Genomic DNA, 19,909 nt, shown 5'->3' with positions numbered 1-19,909 from the left:
TCCTAGTCTTCTAATCACACTATCTGGAGGCAGGATGCAGCCCACAGGGCTGGGACCGAGCCTTTCTCCGTGTGAAGTGAAGTGATGCTCACACGACTCAAAATCAAGACCTTGACCTCATTAGTGCAATGTTCTGGTCAGCAGGCTTGCGGAAATGTGATGATGCTAATTAGGTGCTGATTTATTTAATCCCTGTTCTTGTGAAATGCATGCATTTGCCTTCCCCTCCTTTCCCCAGGGGCTATAAACTCCTGGGGGTGGGGCACAGCAGGGGGTAGAGCAGGAGGGGGAAAGGACCAGACTGGGGTCCCCCAGACCTGGATTCGATTCACTTCCTGACTGCTGTGACCCTGGGTAACCTTCCTGAGCCTGGGATTGGGTAAAGATTATAGGCTTGGCACTGTGCCTGGCACGTAGGAAGCTCTCAGTAAATTATAGCCATTATTATCATACTGTTAATTATTGTTTTATTCTATCAACTGAAGAATGATTTTCCATTGCTCCCTCTTGATTCTTCAGAGGCAGTAATTTGTAGACCAGTATTGTCCAAAAGAACTTTCTGCCACCATGGAAATGGTTCATATCTGCACTGTCCAATATGGCAGCCGCCAGGCACTTGTGGCTACTGAGCACCTGACAGGTGGCTCATGCAACTGAGGAACTGAGTTTTTAACTGGACTGAATTTTATTGCAAAGTGAAATGCAGAAGTCCCTGATTTATGATGGTTCAACTTATGATTTTTTGACCTTACACAGGTGCAAAAGTGATTGCATTCAGTAGAAACCAGACTTCGAATTCTGAACTTGGATCTTTTCCCAGGCTAGCGATATGCGGTACAATAATCTCTTATGATGTTGGGCAGTGGCAGCCCCAGCTCCCAGGAGCCAGCCATGCTATCACGAGAGTAAACAACCCATAGGCTTACAATGAGTCTGTCCCCAACCAGTCTGTGTTTCACTTTCGGTACACTCTTCAGTAAATTACGTGAGACGTTCAACACTTTATTATAAAACAGCCTTCGTGTTATTAGATGATTTCGCCCAACAGTAGGCTAATGTAAGTGTTCTGAGCACAGTGAAAGTGGGCTAGGTGAAGTGATGCTACTCAGGACGTATTACGATACTTAGGTGTATTAAATGCATTTCCTACTCACAATATTTTCAATTCACAAAGGATTTATGGGTTATAACCCATAAATAAATCACAAAGGATTTATCGGGTTATAACCCCCTTAAGCCTAGGAAGATCTCTAGTCCCGTGAGTTTAAATATTTTTTTAAGTTTATTTATTTTACTTTGAGAGACAGAGAGAGAAAGAGAGAATCCCACCCAGGCTCTGTGCTGTCAGTGCAGAGCCCAACACGGGGCTTGAATTCATGAAATGTGAGATCATAACCTGAGGTGAAATCAAGAGTCAGACGCTCAACTGACTGAGGCACCCAGGTGCCCCTCTAGTCCCATGAGTTTAGTGGCTACTGTATAAGGCACTTCAGGTGTAGAGGGTAAGAGTACAGGCTCTGGGGTAAACCAACTGGATTCCTATCCCACTTCCTTCCTGTCAGACTTTGAACCAGTTACTTGGCTCTCAGTTTCCTCATGGGAAAATGTGGATATCATGACAGAGCAATTTCTTCCTCATCCACAGTTTGCTTTCTGCAGTTTCAGTTATCCGGGGTCAACCACGGTCCAGAAGCAGCTGACCCTCCCTCTGACACGGGACCAGGTTGGTAGCGGCCTCACGCTACATCACACTGCCTGTGTCACTCCCCTCAGCTCAGCTCATCCCCTGGGCATGTTATCATCTCACCTCAACACAAAGAAGAGCGAATGTGCTACTGTGAGATATTTTGAGAGAGAGGGAAAGGGACCTCATTCACGTAACTTTGTTTTTTCACGTAACTTTGATAACAGTATGCTGTTGCGGTTGTTCTATTTTATTGTTAGTTATTGTTGTTCATCGCATACTGTGCCTAATTTATAATTTAAACTTTGCCATGGGGATGTATGCGGAGGAAGAAACATAGTGTATATAGGCTTCAGTGCTATCTGTGGTTTCAGGCATCCACTGGGGACCTTGGAAGGTATCCCCCATGGATAAGGGGGGCCCACTGTACTGATTTCCTAGGGTGGTTGTGAGGATTAAATGGGCTGATCTATATAAAGTGCCCTATTTTGTGCCTGGGTGGCTCAGTCAGTTAAGCGTCCCACTTCGGCTCAGGTCGTGATCTCGAGGTTCATGAGTTCGAGCCCTGCGTCGGGGTCTGTGCTGATGGCTCAGAGTCTGGAGCCCGCTTCGGATTCTGTGTCTCCCTCCCTCTCTCTCTCTGCCCCTGCCCTGCTCATGCTCTCTCTCTCTCTCTTTCTCTTTCAAAAATAAATAGACATTAAAGAAAATAATAAAATAAAGCAGCCTATTTTGGAGGTGCTTAAGGAACATTAGCTCTTATTATTGTTGCTGTCTTGGGCACTGATGCCTGGCCTGTAGCCCACGGACATGACTGTGTCTCCCATCCTGAGGGCCTCTGTCTGCTCCTGCTCTGAATTTCTCACAGGCCCCAGGCCAGGGCAGAGAAAATCTGGATCCACTGACCAGGGAGGGAAGGGGACTCTGGAATGCCTAGAGGAAGAGGAGGATGGGCAGGCATTCCTCCCCCTACAGTGGTGGTAGGCTTGTCACCTTCTGCAGGTGGGGATGCCTGCAGGGAGCGGGCTCATCTTCTAGTCCTGGGGCACTGAGGGCAAGGGAGTCTGATAAAGGCACTTCCGTGGGCTCAGGGGAGAGGGGCTTTCTCTATCCCAATCCCCCAGGCTAAGCAGCCCTAGAAGCTGAACTGTGTCCCCTCCACGCCATCTCCAAACATGGACATGAGCTGGCCCCCCTGCCAAACTCAGTCAGAGGAGACCAGAAGTCAGGAGGGCTCCCCTGGAAAGCTTCTAAGAAACAGAAGATCTGGGTCCAGTGCCAGAGTCCGGGAGCAGGGTCTTTGGAATCCCTCCTTCCTTGTCACCCAGATGAGGGACTAATTTCCTCCATTTCAGGGAATGGGTGCAAGCCTGTGTCCCTTCCCTTCAATTTCTTCCTCCACAGGGGTACAAGAGTCACATGGGGAATTCCAGATCCTGGGATTTCTTGGTGTCCCCGGAGGTATAGCCTCCTGTTCCCCCAAAGAATTAATCAGCGTCAGAAGCCAAGGACCCTCTGAGGGTCCCACCTTCACCCTGGTTTGTTCCTCACCTGTCCCATGCTCAGCAGGAAATGGAAGGGTCTGGAGGCACAGCCAAGCCTCCTGTGTGAGGTGGCCCGAGAGAAGACCTCCTCCTTGTTCCCCAGGGTCTGGGACTCCTCCTCCTGCGGCCAGAAGCAATCCACACTTCAGAGCCACAGAGGGATGCCACAGTCCTATGGGACACGGTCTCTAAAGACAGGGCATGGGGCAGGGACCATCTTTGTTCCACTTTCCCTGATTTCAAGATAAGAGACAGCAGAAGGCACCTAGGTTAGGCTCCACGAAGGACTTCCTGGTGTGGGAAATAGGAGACAGTGGGTTGTAGGAGCCAGATATATTCAACCCTCTATGGGGGAGGGCTCTGGCAGAGTGGGCTGATGAGAAATCTGGGATTTAAAATACACAGGTGACTTGGCTGATAGGATCTCCCAGCTGGAGTTGGAGTCAGATAGACTGAGGTTTAAATCCTAGCTGTGTCACCAACAGGCTGTGTGACCTTGGGCTAATTGTTTAATGATGCTTTTATTCAGCTTCCTCATCTGTAAAATGGAGATAAAGAGATTCACCACCCAGATTGTACTGAGGAGGGAGGGAGGCCTCTAGGTGAATGGCCCCCAGCCCAGGACCTGGCATATACTGGGTTACAGAGAGGTGGCCAAGTGTGCTCAGGCTGGGGGTTTAGGGTGCAGTGGTAGGGGAGGGCCCACAGGAAGGTAGGCTGGGGGTGGAGAGACCAGTCACCGCAGCCAGAGACAGCCTTGGGGTCCTTGCAGACCAAGGGATGGGCCCTCCTCCCTGTGCTAGGTTGAGAATCTCTGTTGCCCAGCCCTTTCCCAACACCCCACTTCCAAGCAATCGTAGGGGGACAGTGAGAGAACTGGGACCCCCCCCCCTCCCCGGAGATCTCTGTTCCTCCAGCAGGCCCCTTATCCCACCTCGATCTGGGAACCTTCATTTGCTCACTCAGGAAGCCCTTCGTGGGGCCACCCAGAGAGATAAGTAGTTTCCTGCAATTTTACTCCTTCCCGTGAGACCCTCAGGGAGTCCTGAGAAAGAGCCTGGGCTGGGAGCCAGCCTGCTTCAGACCAGTGCTGTTGAGCAGCAGGGCAGGGAGGCCTTTGGTGACGTGGAGAGCGGCTGGTGGGCAGGTTTGCAGGGGACCCACGTCCCACCAGACTCAAGCATAAATTGAAAGCCCATCTGGATCTCTCAGCAGGGACAGGAAGGAAGCTGGCTTTGCTCGGCTGGTACAGTTGCATCAACAGGCTCTAGCCTGAGCACCTTTGAGGGTCTCCCTCTCCTGCGCTCCCCGCTCCCCCCCCCCCCCATGACAGAGTGAGAAGGACTCTGGCCACTGGCCTGTAAACAGCCTCATAAAGCCAGATTCCCCACTGCCAGGGAGGGAAACCAAGAGATGGTGAGGTCTTGGAAAGCCCAGAGCCGTGCGACCCAGTGGGTGTCTTTAATTCAGGTTTAGGTTCTTGGATATAATGGGACAAAACGCTTGTCAGAAGTGAAGACGGCCTCCACTCCTTAGACCGGGGGTTCCCTGGGATCGGGGCTGTGTTCTCCATCAGCCGGTGTTGGCAGGCGGGGCCAATCAGCTTTGAATTACTCCCACCCTCTAAATAAGAACACGGTGTCTCCAGAAGGGAGAAATCTCTAACTTGTAGTGTCCAGGATCTGAGAGTGATTCATTACCACTGAGACTAACTCTTTCCTGAAAAGCTATGGACTTCTGGAAGCTTTCCTGGTCTTCCCTAGATCTCTTTCTTCCCCTTACCTCTGCCTGTCCTTCCAGGAAGAGGAGAGCCAGGGGCTGGGCTGGGCCCACCGTGGGACCAGGTATGCGACTGAGGTATAGCCTGCGGCCCCGCTCCAGGCCCCTCCTGTTCTCCCTCTCCCCCCCCACTTGCTCCCAAGCCAGCCCCTCTGGCCTCTCTGCAGCCCTGCCTTGCCCAGGGCTGCCCCAGCTGGGCACTCCCCCCCCCTCTTTTGCCCACAGGGGAGGGCCCCCAGCTGCCCACTGCCAGGTACGGAGGATAAAAATACCCAGTGGAAAAACACGTGGCTCCAGGTCAAACATTAACCTGAAAGGCCTGGCATTCCAGCCACGGTGTCCCTTCCGAGGCTACCTGGCCACCTACATGCAGCTGTTGACAGTGTTCTTTCCCTCTGGCCATCATTGTGATTCTCAGACCTTTACCCACACACTTCCAGCAGGAAGCCCCCACCTGAGGACCCCAAGGGCACGGATCTGGCCAGCCTGCCCAGACTGGTAACTGCAGGGGGGTGATCCTCCCTCCGCTCGCTCGCTCGCTCGCCCGCCCGCCCAGCCCAGCTCCCAGGTGCAAACAGTGGTTCTGACCCTCTGTGGGAGGAGCCCAGCTCAGAGATCTTAGTTCCTCAGGTTTCCCATCTGTTGCAAAGCCAAGTTCACTCCAAATCCGGAAGGAATAATGACTGGTGAAGGGGAGGGAGTGGGGAGAGGAAAGAGTCTAGCCAATGAGGGCACTCACAGCGCAGGACGCTGGGAGGCCACCCGAAGGAGGTGTCGGGAGAGGCAGGCAGGTGAGAAGTTCCAGCCCTGTCCCTAACTTACCCTGTGTGTCCAGCTCTGGTGTTTTCAGGGGCTGGGGAGACCAGAGGGACCGTTGTGCCCGCCGTGGGCCCAAGTGACCGTCAACACACCTCAGGACCACCTGCTATTACCAGGCAGGTGCTACTGGCCAGCATCCCCACAGCTGCCTGAGGCTCAGCAGGCCGACAGCCTGCCCTCTGCCCCCTGCTCCTCACACCTCTGGGTCTGATGCCCAGTGGTTCTAAGAAATGCCTGTGCCGCAACCTTGAGCCTGAGCCAAATGCCCCATTTTCGGTCAAGGAAGCTTGACTGTGTACAATTTAGAGAGAGTAAAGTCCATCTGGGCACAGCACGGCTGCCCCATCTTTCTGTCTGGAGTCCAGTGGGCCCACGTGGAGCCCAAAAAGGATTTAGGGGCCCCGAGACCAGGGAAGCCCTCCGGCCACTTTGATGTCCACGGCGGAATCGGAGTGGCACGGCGGAGAGTGTGTAAATATTAACTTTTAAGGGGAAGCCGAAGGTCTGAGTGGAGATCAGTGGGGCCTTGCCCTCCCCTCTTGGGGCAGGTGGAGAGCTGCCCCTCTGGGGACTGGCCTCTGCGGGCCCTGCCCCCGGATCCAGAGTCCAGCACTGGACAGAGAATCGGGAGGCCTGATGTCTGGCCTCTGAGGAACAGTCAGGCTCGCCCAGGCACAGGAATTCCAGCCCAGAACTGTCCCCCAGGCTCCAGGAGATTTTTCCCACCAGGGTGGCTGTCACTGTGCCAGTGCAGGGCTCCGGGGATAGTGCTCGAGTGACCCAGCTGGGCCACACAGGAGACCCCATGGGCTTTGGAAGCCTGGTTTAGAGTCCGGTTCTGCCACTGAAGTTGTCGTGTGGTGTTGCGTGAGCTACGAAGCCTCTCTGAGCCTCAGTTACCTCATCTCTGCCATGGGGACAATTATGTCCGGCTCTCAAAATTTTCCAAAGATGAAGTTAGCCTCTTACTTTGTTAGTGCCCTGACAAATGAAATGATACCACAGGCGGTTTTGTTCTGGTTAGATTCTCTCTCCAGCCTGGGCCTCGGTTTCCTCATCTGTGAAATGAAAATAACCATGCCCCACTCACAGGACTAAGTGAGCTGGTCTTTACATTGTTGCCTACGGACACTGGTCTGTATTATCAGCACAACTGTCATCTGCTCCCTTCTCTGCACCTCAGTCTCCTCACTGGATTTGGTCAGCTCTAAGGACCCCCACCAGAGGTCCAGGGCCCTCACCACCTGCTCCCTGCACCCAGTCACACACCCTACTCTTCCCCCTCCCCCCTTCTTGCCGGGGCCAGAACTGCATCATATCGCCCTCATTATCATGCTGACATTTGCTTTGGCTCACAGAGCAATTACCTGTTAAATTGAACAAAGGCCGAGAGAGAGAGAGAGAGAGAGAGAGAGAGAGAGGCAGATAACAGGTCTGCCAGAAGCCCAGGCTTTGGAGAGAGAAGGAGGCAGAGGTGTTAGCCCAAGCCCTGACCTCGAGACCAAGAAACAAAGCTAGTGATGCGGGGAGGTGAGTGTGAGGTGGGGTCAGGATTAATTTCCCGCGCCTGAGGAGCCAGGGCTGGGGGGGAAGGAGGGATGTTTGCATCTGGATGCCATCTGGATGAGGGCAAACAACGAGGGGCCACTCGAGGAAATGCCTGAGCGGCAAATCAAATCCTGCAAAGAAATTGCCGAGCCCTTGAAATGATTGCGGGAGAGGAATGTGTCTGGGAGTGCTGGTGGTGGCGGGGAGACTAGGTTGGGGAAGGAAGCCAAGGGAGAGAGCAAGGGACCGAGCCTAGGGGCCTCAGGGTGGGGATGGGGTGCTCCCTGCGGCGGTGGCCCCCGGCAGGCACCGAGGCTGGACCTCTGGGCTGGGGGTGATGCAGGCAGGGTCTCCAAACACACAGAGGGTCTACAAGGCCTCAGAATTCTGGGACTGATTCCCTGCAGCATCCCAGCCACTTGCCAGACCCAGGCCCTAGAGTGCTGCTACCCTTCCGATCCCTGACCTTGTCCACTTCACGCACACCGATACAGCACCTACTGTGTGCGTAGCCGCAGGCGTAGAAAGCCTAGACTCTCAGGTGTGGATCAGCATAGTGTGGTGGCTTTGGGTTCTGACAGACTCACGGTCAAATCCCCTCTCTTCTTAACCTGGCTGTCACAAAGTTTAGCCCTCCTGGGCAAGCCTCCATTTTCTCCTCTGTAAAAGAGTAAAAGGGCCTCCCCTGGGAGTATGGCCAGTGCTAACCCTAAGGGGGTCTCCAGAGCAAGGCAGGAGGTCTGGGGGACCCTCAACCCTCCATGGGCTAGGGACTGCATCCTCCCCTTAACCCCCAGCCCCCACTGATGGAACAAGGCTGGCACTGCCCCAGCCCTGCCCAAGGACGGTACCCTATGATGCAACCCTGAGGGGGGCGGGGTCAGGAAACACACTTACCCCAAGTCAGCTGACAGCTACAGGACCTAGACGCACGGGCCTTCTCCCATCGGCCCATGGTAGACCAGGCCAGGAGGGCACACACAGGTCCACACATGATACACAGACATGTCAATTGTCCACAGATACATTATATCCACAAACATATGTTAACACGGAAACGCCTTATACAAATACATCCGTTATTTACAGATACAAACCAGTGTATTGTATGTTCACACATATACAGACTCACATATACACATATTGTACATAAAAAACACATAAACATGTAACTATGTGTATGCACACATAAACATACAGCCCACATTTGCATAACACACTAACACATAGTCACGCAAACATACGCACATATTCCCCACACATTAAAGCATACAGGCATTTGCACACAATACACAAAACACATACAAATAAACATACACAAAGGGGCACGTGGGCGGCTCAGTGGGTGAAACATCGGACTTCGGCTCAGGTCATGGTCTCGCGGTCCATGAGTTCGAGCCCTGTGTTGGGTTCTGTGCTAACAGCTCAGAGCCTGGAGCCTGCTTCAGATTTTGTGCCTCCCTCTCCTTCTGTCCCTCCCCCACTCATGCTGACTCTCTCTCTCTCTCTCTGTCTCTCAAAATTAAAAAATAAAACACACACACACACACACATAAGATACATGTGCAAACATATATACGCACATGTGTGCATCCACAGGTGTAAAGACATGCACAAATATACACGCACACACACATGCATATGCACGCACACACTTGTGTGTACCCTCCTGGCCTGGTCTACCATGGGCCAATGGGAGAAGGCCCATGTGTCTAGAAATGCAAGCATGTCTGTCTGTATGTGTATATTATATGCTCGTGTGGAAGTAAAATGTGTGTGTAATTAGCATATGTGAATAAAGTATCCTTATGTTTGCGTATTTCTCTAAGTTTATCTATTTATTTTGAGATGGACAGAGACAACATGAGTGGGGGAGGGGCAGAGGGAGAGGAAGAGAGAGAATCCCAAGCAGGCTCCACTCTGTCAATGCAGAGCCAAGCCTGGGGCTTGAACTCACGAAACCATGAGATCACGACCTGAGCCGACACCAGGGGTCGGACGTTTATTTATTTATTTTTTTAACATTTATTTTATGTTTCAGAGAGAGAGAGAGAGAGAGAGAGAGAGAGAGGCAGAGTGTGAGCAGGGGCGGGGGAGGGGCAGAGAGAGAGGGAGACACAGAACCCGAAGCAGGCTCCAGGCTCCAAGCTGTCAGCACAGAGCCCGACACGAGCTTGAACTCAGGAGCTGTGAGATCACGGCCTGAGCCGAAGTCAGACGTTTAACCAACTGAGCCCCCCTGGCGCCCGCATATGTTTGTATATTTGTATGTGTAACATGTATGATACGTATGTGCCCGTGTCTGGAGGAGGCAGCCTAGCACATTAGGAACAGCCCTGGACTGGCAGCCAGAGGGGGTCCAGACCCGAGGAACCTGGCGGTGAGGTCTTGAGACACTTTTTTGGCCTTTCTGAGCCTCTGTAGGCCCAGCTGTGACCACACCAGCTGCGCTCCTGTCCTGCCTCCCACCTGTAAGGCCTGGGGCAGAACAGGTGAACGAGTAGGCAGCCGGAGGGCAGGCTTGTCCTGGAAAGCAGAGGAAGATCTGCTGGGTGAGCCCTGCTCCTAGGATTGCAGAAGAGCAGGACACGGGGCCTGCCCTCACCTAGCTGACAGTCTGGCTGTAGGGACAGAAAACAGCAAGAGGACAAGGGCCTGGAGGAGACTGGCATGCAGATATGCTGCCCGGTGCCAGGAGGGGCCAGGTGGGCACAGACCCTGCAGTGGTAAGAGCCAGGGTTCAAATCTGCCACTTACTTGCTCTGGGATTGCGGGCAAATCCCTTCACCTCTCTGCACCTCAATTTCTTCCTCTGTAAAACAAGATCCTAATGGGGCACACCTCTGAGGGCTATAGTAAGGACTGGTTCGTACATGGAAAGTACTTAGCGTGCCTGCCACATAGGAAGTGCTTGACAGTTGCTAGTTGTTGCTATAAAGCGAGAAGCCGCTGAATTCCTTCTACGTACATAGGAAATTAAGCGAACAACAGAAAGGACCATCGTCAATTCCAGGGAGAGTAAAATGTCATGCAAAGATTACAAAAAAAAAAAAAAAAAAATCGCAGTTTGTTAAACGGCTCAACCCTGGATGTCCATGCTTTTACAAGGTCACGGTCCATTCTCCTCTAACCAGAATGACATGGGGCTTATGGGTGGGGGGGAGGGGAGAAAGGGAAGGCTGCGCATAGGCGGTGGGGCTAGAGGCACCAGAAGAACCTGTCAGGGCCACCTCGGCTGAGTGAGACAGTTGTCTGTACCTTATGGAACCTTAGAGAGCTGAGTGACTCTTACGTGACTCATAAACAACTTGGATAAAGACTTTTCAAAATCCTTTGCGATACACCAAGTAGAAGCCTGGGCCTGCGGTCAGGGGTAACTGAGCTCTAGTACTGAACGGGGTGGTGCTGGTGATCAGTCTCAGCAGAGGGTAAGACAACGCCAGCATGGAATCTCCAGGGCGAGGGTTGCGGGCGGTAGGGTCTCTCCCAACCCCCGCCCCCGACTGAGGTTGACTTTCAGGAAGAGCAAAGGGGTGTCCTGGCAGCTCCTGTCTGGTTTTTCAGTGATGCTGACCGTGGGCCAGTGTTACTTTGGCCGCTCTGCTGACCTCTCCCCTCCCTTTCACTGCCTATCTAGCTATCAATCCAAATACACGGGTAAGAAGAGAGGCAGGAATACTCACAAGAACTTCTATGCTGTGTGAGATGTACCACTGTTCTAAGCCCTCTACGTGTCGTAACTCATTTAATCCCTCACACCCACCCTGACGATAATCTGTTTTGATTTCCATTTTAACGATGAAGAAGCGAGGCACAGTAGCATGCCCAAGGCCACATAAACAGCCAGGATCTCCGGAGTTCGTGCTCTCAACCACTAAATATTCTAGAAGGCCTGGAGAGGCAGGGTGGGGAAAGAGACCATATACTTGGCCCCGGGCCTTGGGAGCAGCTGGCAGCCGGGCCACACTGTGTGACTCTGATGGACATGGCAGGGAGAGGCCAGGTTCCCATGGGGGCAAGGGTTACCAGGCAGAGCATCCCTACCAGCACCCTAGCGACTGAGTCCTGTTTGTGTCACCTGTGCAGGGCCCGGGTGAGTGCTGGGGCAAGGAGGAGCCAGGGCCAAGAGGCCTTCAGATACCAAGCTGCTGATGTCAGCCCCAGATCAGTCCAGAAAGCCAGGCCTGGCCCCCTTGGCCTCTCCCCACGGTGTGCCTGCACGCCTGTCCCTCAGTTACTCCGCAAATGCCCACTGAGTACTTACGCTGTGCTATAGAAAGTGGGTTCCGGATCCAGGGCACTGGAGTTTGAATCCTGTCAACCTCCCAGTTGCGTGACAGCAGATTGAGACAAGTCAATCTACGGCTCCGTGCCTCAGTTTCCCCTCTGTACATGATGGTTTCTCAGCGTTGTCTTGAGGATTAAATGAGTTAATAGCTGTGGAGTGCTTAGCACGGTGCCTCACCCATTGTATGTGCTTAATTAATTTAGCTACTGTTTTGTCCTTGGCCTTTGGGGATATTGATAATAACGGCAGTTGCGTTGGAGCTTCGCCCGCTTAATCCCTAGGAATGGTAATGAGTCAGAGCTCGCCCATCTGCCCTCACAGGATTTTCGGTCTATTCAGGGGAACTTGGACAGAAAAACAGGCACAAACGAGGTAATTGTGCCTGAAGTTGGGCACCTAACTATCTCTGGGCCTGCAGAACTAGCCCGTGGGCAGCGGGCTCAGGGAGGCCCAGCACTTGCTCCTCTGGCTTCAAGAGAGCTTTTCAGGAGAGCAAAGCAGACGGGCTGACGGAGTACCTAGAGGGATTGGAGGGCCCCAAGGGGCTGGCCAGGCCTCACAAGGAGGCGCCCCGGAGGCATGGTGGCAGCTGTTCCGAGGCCTGGGAGCAGGGCCCATGGCCAGAAGCACACAGCCTATACTTCGCTTGTTCTGTTCCCCCCTAGGCCAAATCCAGGGGTTCTTGAATCCCAGAGCCCTCGTCCACCACCTGGCCAAGGAGACTCCCCAGCCCTGGCGGCCGTGTTTTCTCCTGGATGTGAAGGACGTGGCTTCAGGTTGTGTTCAGCCTCCTGAGGGCCTGCTTCTCCGTGGGAGGGGTGTGCTGATGGCGGGGACCAGCGCGTGCCTGGCCTGGGCGGCAGGCCCACTTCCCAGCCCTAATGAATACCTGGATAGTCTAGGGTCTTCCTCACGCTGTGATTACCCTGGGCAGCCTGGAGGAGGAGGGCCAGGACCAGCCAGAACCCCTGTGCCCCCTGCCAGATGTGCCAGTAGACCCTCGCCAGCGGCCGAGGCGGAGGCGGAAGCCGCGCAGCTCTACCCGCCGGCCTCCCTTCGGCCCCACTTTCATTCCGTTGTTCAATCTGTAAATGTCTGTTGCGTGTTGGCTTCGCCCCAGACCACCTCGCGGACTTTCTTGTGAGCCAGGAGTCACCCCCGTTTTACAGGTAAAGAAAAGGAGGCTCTGAGAGGCTAATAAGAGAGCTAGAAAGATGCAGAGTGGGGACTGGATGCCAAGCTGTCTAACTGCCGAGCCTGGGCGCTGCTTTCGAGCCCTCCTTGGCCTTCCCTCTGAGACTCGAACGGTAGGAGCCATCAGGAGAACACTCGCGATCACTCGCTCTGTTCCTGCTCTGTGCCAGGGCAATACCTGACAGCCCTACAGGTCTCAACTCCTCCCATCCTCACATCAGAGAGATTAAGAGTTTGCCCCAGGTCACACAGCTAAATGCGGAAGAGCTGGGCTTTGAACCCAGGATATCTGGCTCCAGAATAGCTCACGTTCACACCACTCCCAGGGAAATGCTGTGCCATTCTCCACGCACTGCTGAGGAATGCTAACAGATCTCCCAGATAGACTGGAAGGGAAAAAGCCAAGGAGCAGAAGAGTGTGGTGAAGAAGCCACTGTTTGTATAGACTTGGCTGACCATGGAGGCCGAGGGCAGGCTCAGGTGTGTGTGGTGGCAAGGTGCGAAAGCAGGTGTGACCTCTGACCTTTAGCAGGGTCACAGGACACAGGGCTGCATCCTCGGGTGGTGTTGGCTGATTGGCAGGTCTGGGGCTCATGATATCTGGCTGGAAAATGTCCTTAGGGAGACATCGATGTGCTGATAGCACAGACATCTGGGCTGATAGCAGAGAGCCTGACGCAGGGCTTGAACTCACAAACTGTGAGATCATGACCTGAGCGGAAGTCAGATGCTTAACAGACTGAGCCACCCAGGCACCCCTAGGGTGCTTTTGAAAATACAGCTTCCCAAGACCCAACCCTTGGAGATACTGATTTATAGGAAGGCCAGCAATGGGGCCTTGGAATCTATAGTTTTGTTTGATTTAAAAATTATTTTCATGTATTTTTGAAAAAGTGAAAAGAATAGAGGAAGGAAGGAAGCAAGGAAGGAAGGAAGAAGAGGGAGGGAGGGAGGAGAGGGAGGGAGGAAGGAAGGAAGGAGAGGAAGGAAGGAAGGAAGGAAGGAAGGAAGGAAGGAAAGGAGGGAGAGAAGAAGGGAGAATGGAAGGATGGAAGGAAGGAGGGAGGGTGGAAGGAAGGAGGGAGGGTGGAAGGAAGGAGGGAGGGTGGAAGGAAGGAAGGAAGGAGGAAGGAAGGAAAGGGAGGGAGGGAAGAAGGAAGGAAGGAAGGGAAATGGGGAGGGAGGAGGGGAAGGAAGGAGAGGGAGGAAGAATCAACCAGTACTGAAGAGAATACAGTGACAAGCAAGTCTCCCTCCTGTGTTCCTTCCAGGGGACTGTCCCCCAGTGCCAGCAATGGCTAGCTATCTGCCTTCTCTCTGGAGATGTCCTAGGCACACATAACACCATATTGATACGTAGAGAACAGCCTCATACTTCTTTATGACTTTGTTGTAAAGAAGACGTACTTGTAAAAAGCTTCTCAGCAAATTTTGATAAACAGCTAGCTTCGGAAAAGGCTGGTTTGGGAACTTTTCTGGAGCTGACAGCTCTGGATTCCAATCTTGATTCTGACATTTACAAGTTTAAGTGACCTTGGGCAGGATGTATGACCTCTCCAAGCTCCAAGCCTTAGCTCTCCCATGCACAGAAGGCGGGTAGTAATGGTAGAGTTTTCATGGAGAGTAGAAATAATTTATGGCGGGTGCCTGGTGCATACTAGGAGTGAATAATAATGGGAGATGAGACGTTTACAAACACATGCAGTAACGTGAGACCGATCACAATGTTTCAGCACGTACAAAGGGTTCAGAGACAGGCAGCCTCCAGGATGAGTCCCTTCAGCTCTGCCACACAAGACTCCCAAAAAGAGCAAGGTGGGAGAGTGAACTCCCCACCCCCAAGTTCACCAGCAGTGCGGGAGGGGTTGGGGGTAACTTTCCGGGAAGAACCCCCAAGGCCAGCATGCGCTCGGCTTTGGAGGATAATCCTTTGTTGGTCTGCATGACAGGTGTCACTAAGTCAGGGCTGGCAGACCCAGCGTTTGCTGGAAACCACAGCCATGGGGAGACTGGGTCAACTGTCACAAGGCTCAGTGCTCTGCTGTCCCTTGGCCTGGTGGCTGCGGGGACTGGAACTTCTCGGGCACACTCTCTCCAGTGCTGGGCACACACAGGAGCTAACCAAATCCTCGTGGAATGACCTCTGGGATCACAAAACTAATTGGAAATAAATAATTCCATGGGATTCAGACAAAAAAGTTCAGGGGATGAGTTGAGTCAAGAGTGGCTTCAAGTCTTGGCTCTACAATTTCCTGGAGGTGTAAATTCAGCTGTGCTATGCAAACTTCCCAAGCCCCATTCTTGTTTGTAAACCAGGGCCTTCCTTCAGAGGATTAAGTGATATACTGTCTGTAGATCAACAAGCATAGGGCTTGCAACGCAGCAGTAACAATAGTCTAAATTCATTGTTTTCCCCTTTCAAAATAGACACTGTTGGAATTCAATTAACTATGTTTGCAAGTGAATTTGGTATTCCCTGCCATAAAGCAGTTGTCACTCAACTGGGGAAAGTTTTATCACGGAGATTTTCTTGATAGGAGATGAGCTCTAAGTTAGTGTTGAAAGGGAAAATGGATTCTAATTAATTCAGCAGTTATTTATCGAGCACCTACCATGTGCCAGGCCCGGGGGCGGGAGGGGAGTGAAACAGTGTACAAGATAAATCCAAATCCTTGCCCTTGTAGGGTTTACATTCTCTCCTAGGACTAAAGCTCCCAGTCTGTCAAGGAGACCTTTCCAGACCCAAATAAGCCCCTTTCCTGGTCTTTCTCCCACTAAGAGAGTCAGTAAAGCTCCTTTACCCGGGGTTGGGGGGGAGGGGGAACGGCCTGGCTAGTACTATAAGGACACTTTGCTGACCCTGTAGACGCCCACTCTGGGCATGGCCTGTAAGACTCATGTGAGGTAAGGGGCTGGCACTGCGTAGCAAGAGGCTCCAGGCAACGGTAGAGCACCCACCCCATGCTGGTCTCTGTCCACACTCAGAATGGCTCCCTCCAGATGGCTAGCTGAGGAGCCCTCGGGCTTCTCTGGACAAGTAATGAAGTGGATGGGGAAGGATAGACCCTGTTTCCCATAGGCCCAGCCTATTTGGTGCTTCTCTGTTTTGAGTCTCTGGGCTGTGTCTCCTCCTCCTTCAGGTTAGAGCTCCCCAAGGACAGGGCTGTATCTCTCTCCTCAGACTGGGGCTCTCTGAGGTCAGAGCTGTGTCTCCCTCCTCAGACTGGGACTCCCTGAGGCAGGGCTATGTCTCCAGTCAGAGTGGAGACTTTGTCCTTTTCCTCCTCTTCCAGGCCACCTCTGGGGAGAAGGGATGGCCCTCCCAACTCCTGAGGTGATATCTTACAAATTAAAGGCTAACAAGCTCCAGGGTCACCTCTGCCCTGTCTGTTCACAAAGTCGTCATGAGACCTGGCTGCCCTGCTAACTGCTTTCCCACCCCGGGAAAAGGGGCAGTCTGAGGGCTGGTACTTTTTTTTTAATGTTTATTTATTACTGAGACACAGAGAGAGACAGAGCATGAGCATGGGAGGGGCAGAGAGAGGAGGAGACACAGAATCCGAAGCAGGCTTCAGGCTCTGAGCTGTCAGCACAGAGCCCGATGCAGGGCTTGAACCCACGAACCACGAGACCATGACCTGAGCCGAAGTTGGGCGCTCAACCGACTGAGCCACCCAGGTGCCCAGGGCTGGTACTTTAGATTCTCTCTCCTCCCTGGGAAGCTATTAGGCAAGTGAGGCATTTACTTTTCTGAGGCGCTCAGTATTTAGCTACAGGATTAGTTCTAGTTCATTTACTCACCAAGTCCACTGGCCAAACACTGGGACCAGAAAAGCCCATCTCCCTTGCATAATCAATGTTTAATAACGGCAATCGGGATTGACCAGAAAATGCCCCGGTTGACAAGTATGAAGCCACCCGGCTCCAGGGAGCGATTAAAGTTCAGCTCCACTGCCCCCTTGTACCTAATCTGCTTGCCTCCAGGCTCTTGGGGACACCAGACAGCCTTCCTGCCTGCCTCCTCTGCCACCTGCCCACCCATGACAATAGCCACTCCAATGTCCTCTGCTGGGTTTTTTTACAATCCTGCCTCCTCCTTCAGCCTGGGGGCTTCCCCTCAAACTGGGGCTCCCTGAGGACAGGGCTGTGTCTCCTCTCTCAGACTGGGCTCCCTGAGGCAGAGCTATGCCTCCCCACTTCAGACTGGGGTTTCCTGAGGACAGGGCTGTGCCTCCTGCTCAGACGAGGGCAGAGCTATGTCTCCCCCTCAACCCCCAACTGCAACCTAGCCTGGGATCAACTTTCTTCACGTCTTCCCATGCAGCCCAGCATAAAGCTAGTTCCACCTGCGGCTGCCATGTGCCCAGGCCCCAGGTTCATTTGCAAACAAAGACCAGGTCTGTGTGACTGCTGGCAGATGTTAAAGATAACCCCACTTGGCCCTTTAGGAATTAGTCTAAAATATACGATTGTATTTCAGGAGCCTTAAGGGTGTTTCTGAAACCTTGGGGCCCAAGACAGTTATAACATATGTCCATTTTAGACTTTGGAAAATAGGGCGCTATAATTGGAAAAGTTAGCGAAGCGCTAAGTACAGGGAGCCGGTCTCTTTACATCTCAAATACCAGGTATTTAGGTGGCTTTCTTGGAACCTGGCATTAGGGACACGTGTGAATGGGCCAGACTCATTTCTGAGGAGTGAGTGGGAGCAGCCCGTAAGGTGCTGGGGCAGGGCGGGTAGCACCATCTCCGGGCCCAGGGCCAGTGTCCCTGCTGCATGGCACACGGACCCCAGACCCACCTCCCTTTTCCTTCCTCTTCCCTTCCGACCTGGGCTTTCCGAGGTCCCCAGGAGCACTTCGTAGACTCAGGGCTGGCGCTTGTGGCCCAGCGCCTTCCAGAAGGCCCTGGCCTTTTCTCCAAGGGTGGAAGATGGGAGTCCTATTGTTCGGCAGAGTGCGGGGGCTATGCCCTTGGGTGCTGGTGCCAGACTGTCTGAGTTCAAATCCTCCCATCACCACTTGGGCAGGTTACCTAACCTCTCTGGGCCTCGATTTCCTCATCTATAAAACGAGATGAAAGGTACGATGCTTACCTTCCAGGGTTGTTGAGATGATTAATGCAATAACTTACAGAAGGCATTTTGCACAGTGCCTGGCACATGGGAAGAACACAGTAATGTGAGCTACTATAATTATATGTTAAGAGGGTTAACATGTTTCCAAAGCAATCTTTCATTAGACCTAGACTCTCTGGTGACCCTGCCCTTCCTGGAGACCCTTCTATACCTCTCAGCTTGACCTCTTTGTGTAATCCAAATAAATTACCTTTTGTAACAATTCATTCATTTCTTCGTTCGTTCATTTGTTCCTCCAGCACTTCCTCAGGTGGGCACTAGCAAGGTCGTGGTTGATATAAGCAGCTTTTAGCTGCCAAATACGGCCCAGTTCTTCTATAAGAGATGTGGCACGTCAGCAGCTGTATGAGGAAGCAGGGATGGTCCATGGAACCCATCCCCGTTGAAGAAGCTACAAATCCAATCAAGAAGGCAGAGGCTACACATCTGGCCGGGGGTGAGGGAAGAGCGTGGCCTTCTGGAGGGAAAAGGAGCCACACTTACGTATTTCCAGAGCAGCAGCAATTCCCCATGTCGTGTTTTTACTTTCAAGGTGTAAGGAAGACACATTTGGCATTTGGGTATAGAGGGAAGCATGGTTGATTTAGTTTTTCAGACAGTACAGAGGGCCCTGGGCCATCCATACGTGTTTCAGTCACCTAGTGCTGTGTAACAAGCTGCCCCAGAAGTTAATGGCCTAAGGCAGCAATTATTTATTTGATCCCAATTGTGCAGTTTGGACAGGGTATGGCAGGGACAGCTCATGTCTGTCTTTCTTTCTTTCTTTCTTTCTTTTTCTTTCTCTCGATGTTTATTCATATATTTTGAGAGAGAGAGTGTGCACATGAGTGGAGGAGGGGCAGAGAGAGAGAGAGAATCCCAAGCAGCTCCTCACGGTCAGTGCAGAGCCCAACGTGGGGCTCAGTCCCACAAACTGTGAGATCGTTACCTGAGTCGAATCAAGAGTCAGACACCACCAACTGAGCCACCCAGGCGTCCCAGAGACATCTCATTTCTGCTCCATGCCTCAGACTGTTCCAGAGTGGCCTCACTCACAGGCTGACAAATTGGTGCAGGATTAGCTGGGGCTGAGGGCGGCACCTCAGGTCTCCTCCATGTGGCCTTTCCTTATGGCTATGTTGGGCTTCTCAAGATGGGCAGCTGGGCTTGGAGAAGGAACCTCTCAAGAGTTAGTATTCCAAGAAGACAAGCCCCGCTATGCAAGTGCTTCCCAAGTCTTTGCTTATATCACACTTGCTAAGGTCCCATTGGCCAAAGCAAGTCACATGGCCACGTCTAGAGTCATTGTGAGCAGAGATCACATAAGGGTGTGAATACCGGGAAGGATGATCTCTTGGGGACCACCGAAATAATAGTCTACTAAAATGTGGGGTCCCCAGCCTCACCAGTGACCAGACACATCCAGATGCGGCCATTCCACTAAGGGACGACAATAGTGAGTATATACATTCAGCTGCTGGGACAAAGAAACCCCCAAGTACAGAGGCTTAAATAGAATAAAAGTTGATCTGGGGCGCCTGGGTGGCTCAGTCGGTTCAGCATCCGACTTCGGCTCAGGTCATGTTCTCGAGGTTCATGAGTTCGAGCCCTGTGTCGGGCTCTGTGCTAACAGCTCAGAGCCTGGAGCCTGCTTTCGATTCTGTGTCTCCCTCTCTCTCTGGCCCTCCCCCACTCATGTTCTGTCTCACCCTCTCTCTCAAAAATAAATAAACACTAAAAAAAAAAAGAATAAAAGGGGGCGCCTGGGTGGCGCAGTCGGTTAAGCGTCCGACTTCAGCCAGGTCACGATCTCGCGGTCCGTGAGTTCGAGCCCCGCGTCGGGCTCTGGGCTGATGGCTCAGAGCCTGGAGCCTGTTTCCGATTCTGTGTCTCCCTCTCTCTGCCCCTCCCCCGTTCATGCTCTGTCTCTCTCTGTC

This window comes from Prionailurus viverrinus, chromosome B2 (assembly GCF_022837055.1).
Source record: "Prionailurus viverrinus isolate Anna chromosome B2, UM_Priviv_1.0, whole genome shotgun sequence".
Classification (NCBI taxonomy): Eukaryota; Metazoa; Chordata; class Mammalia; order Carnivora; family Felidae; genus Prionailurus; species Prionailurus viverrinus.
This window is presented reverse-complemented; position numbering follows the sequence as displayed.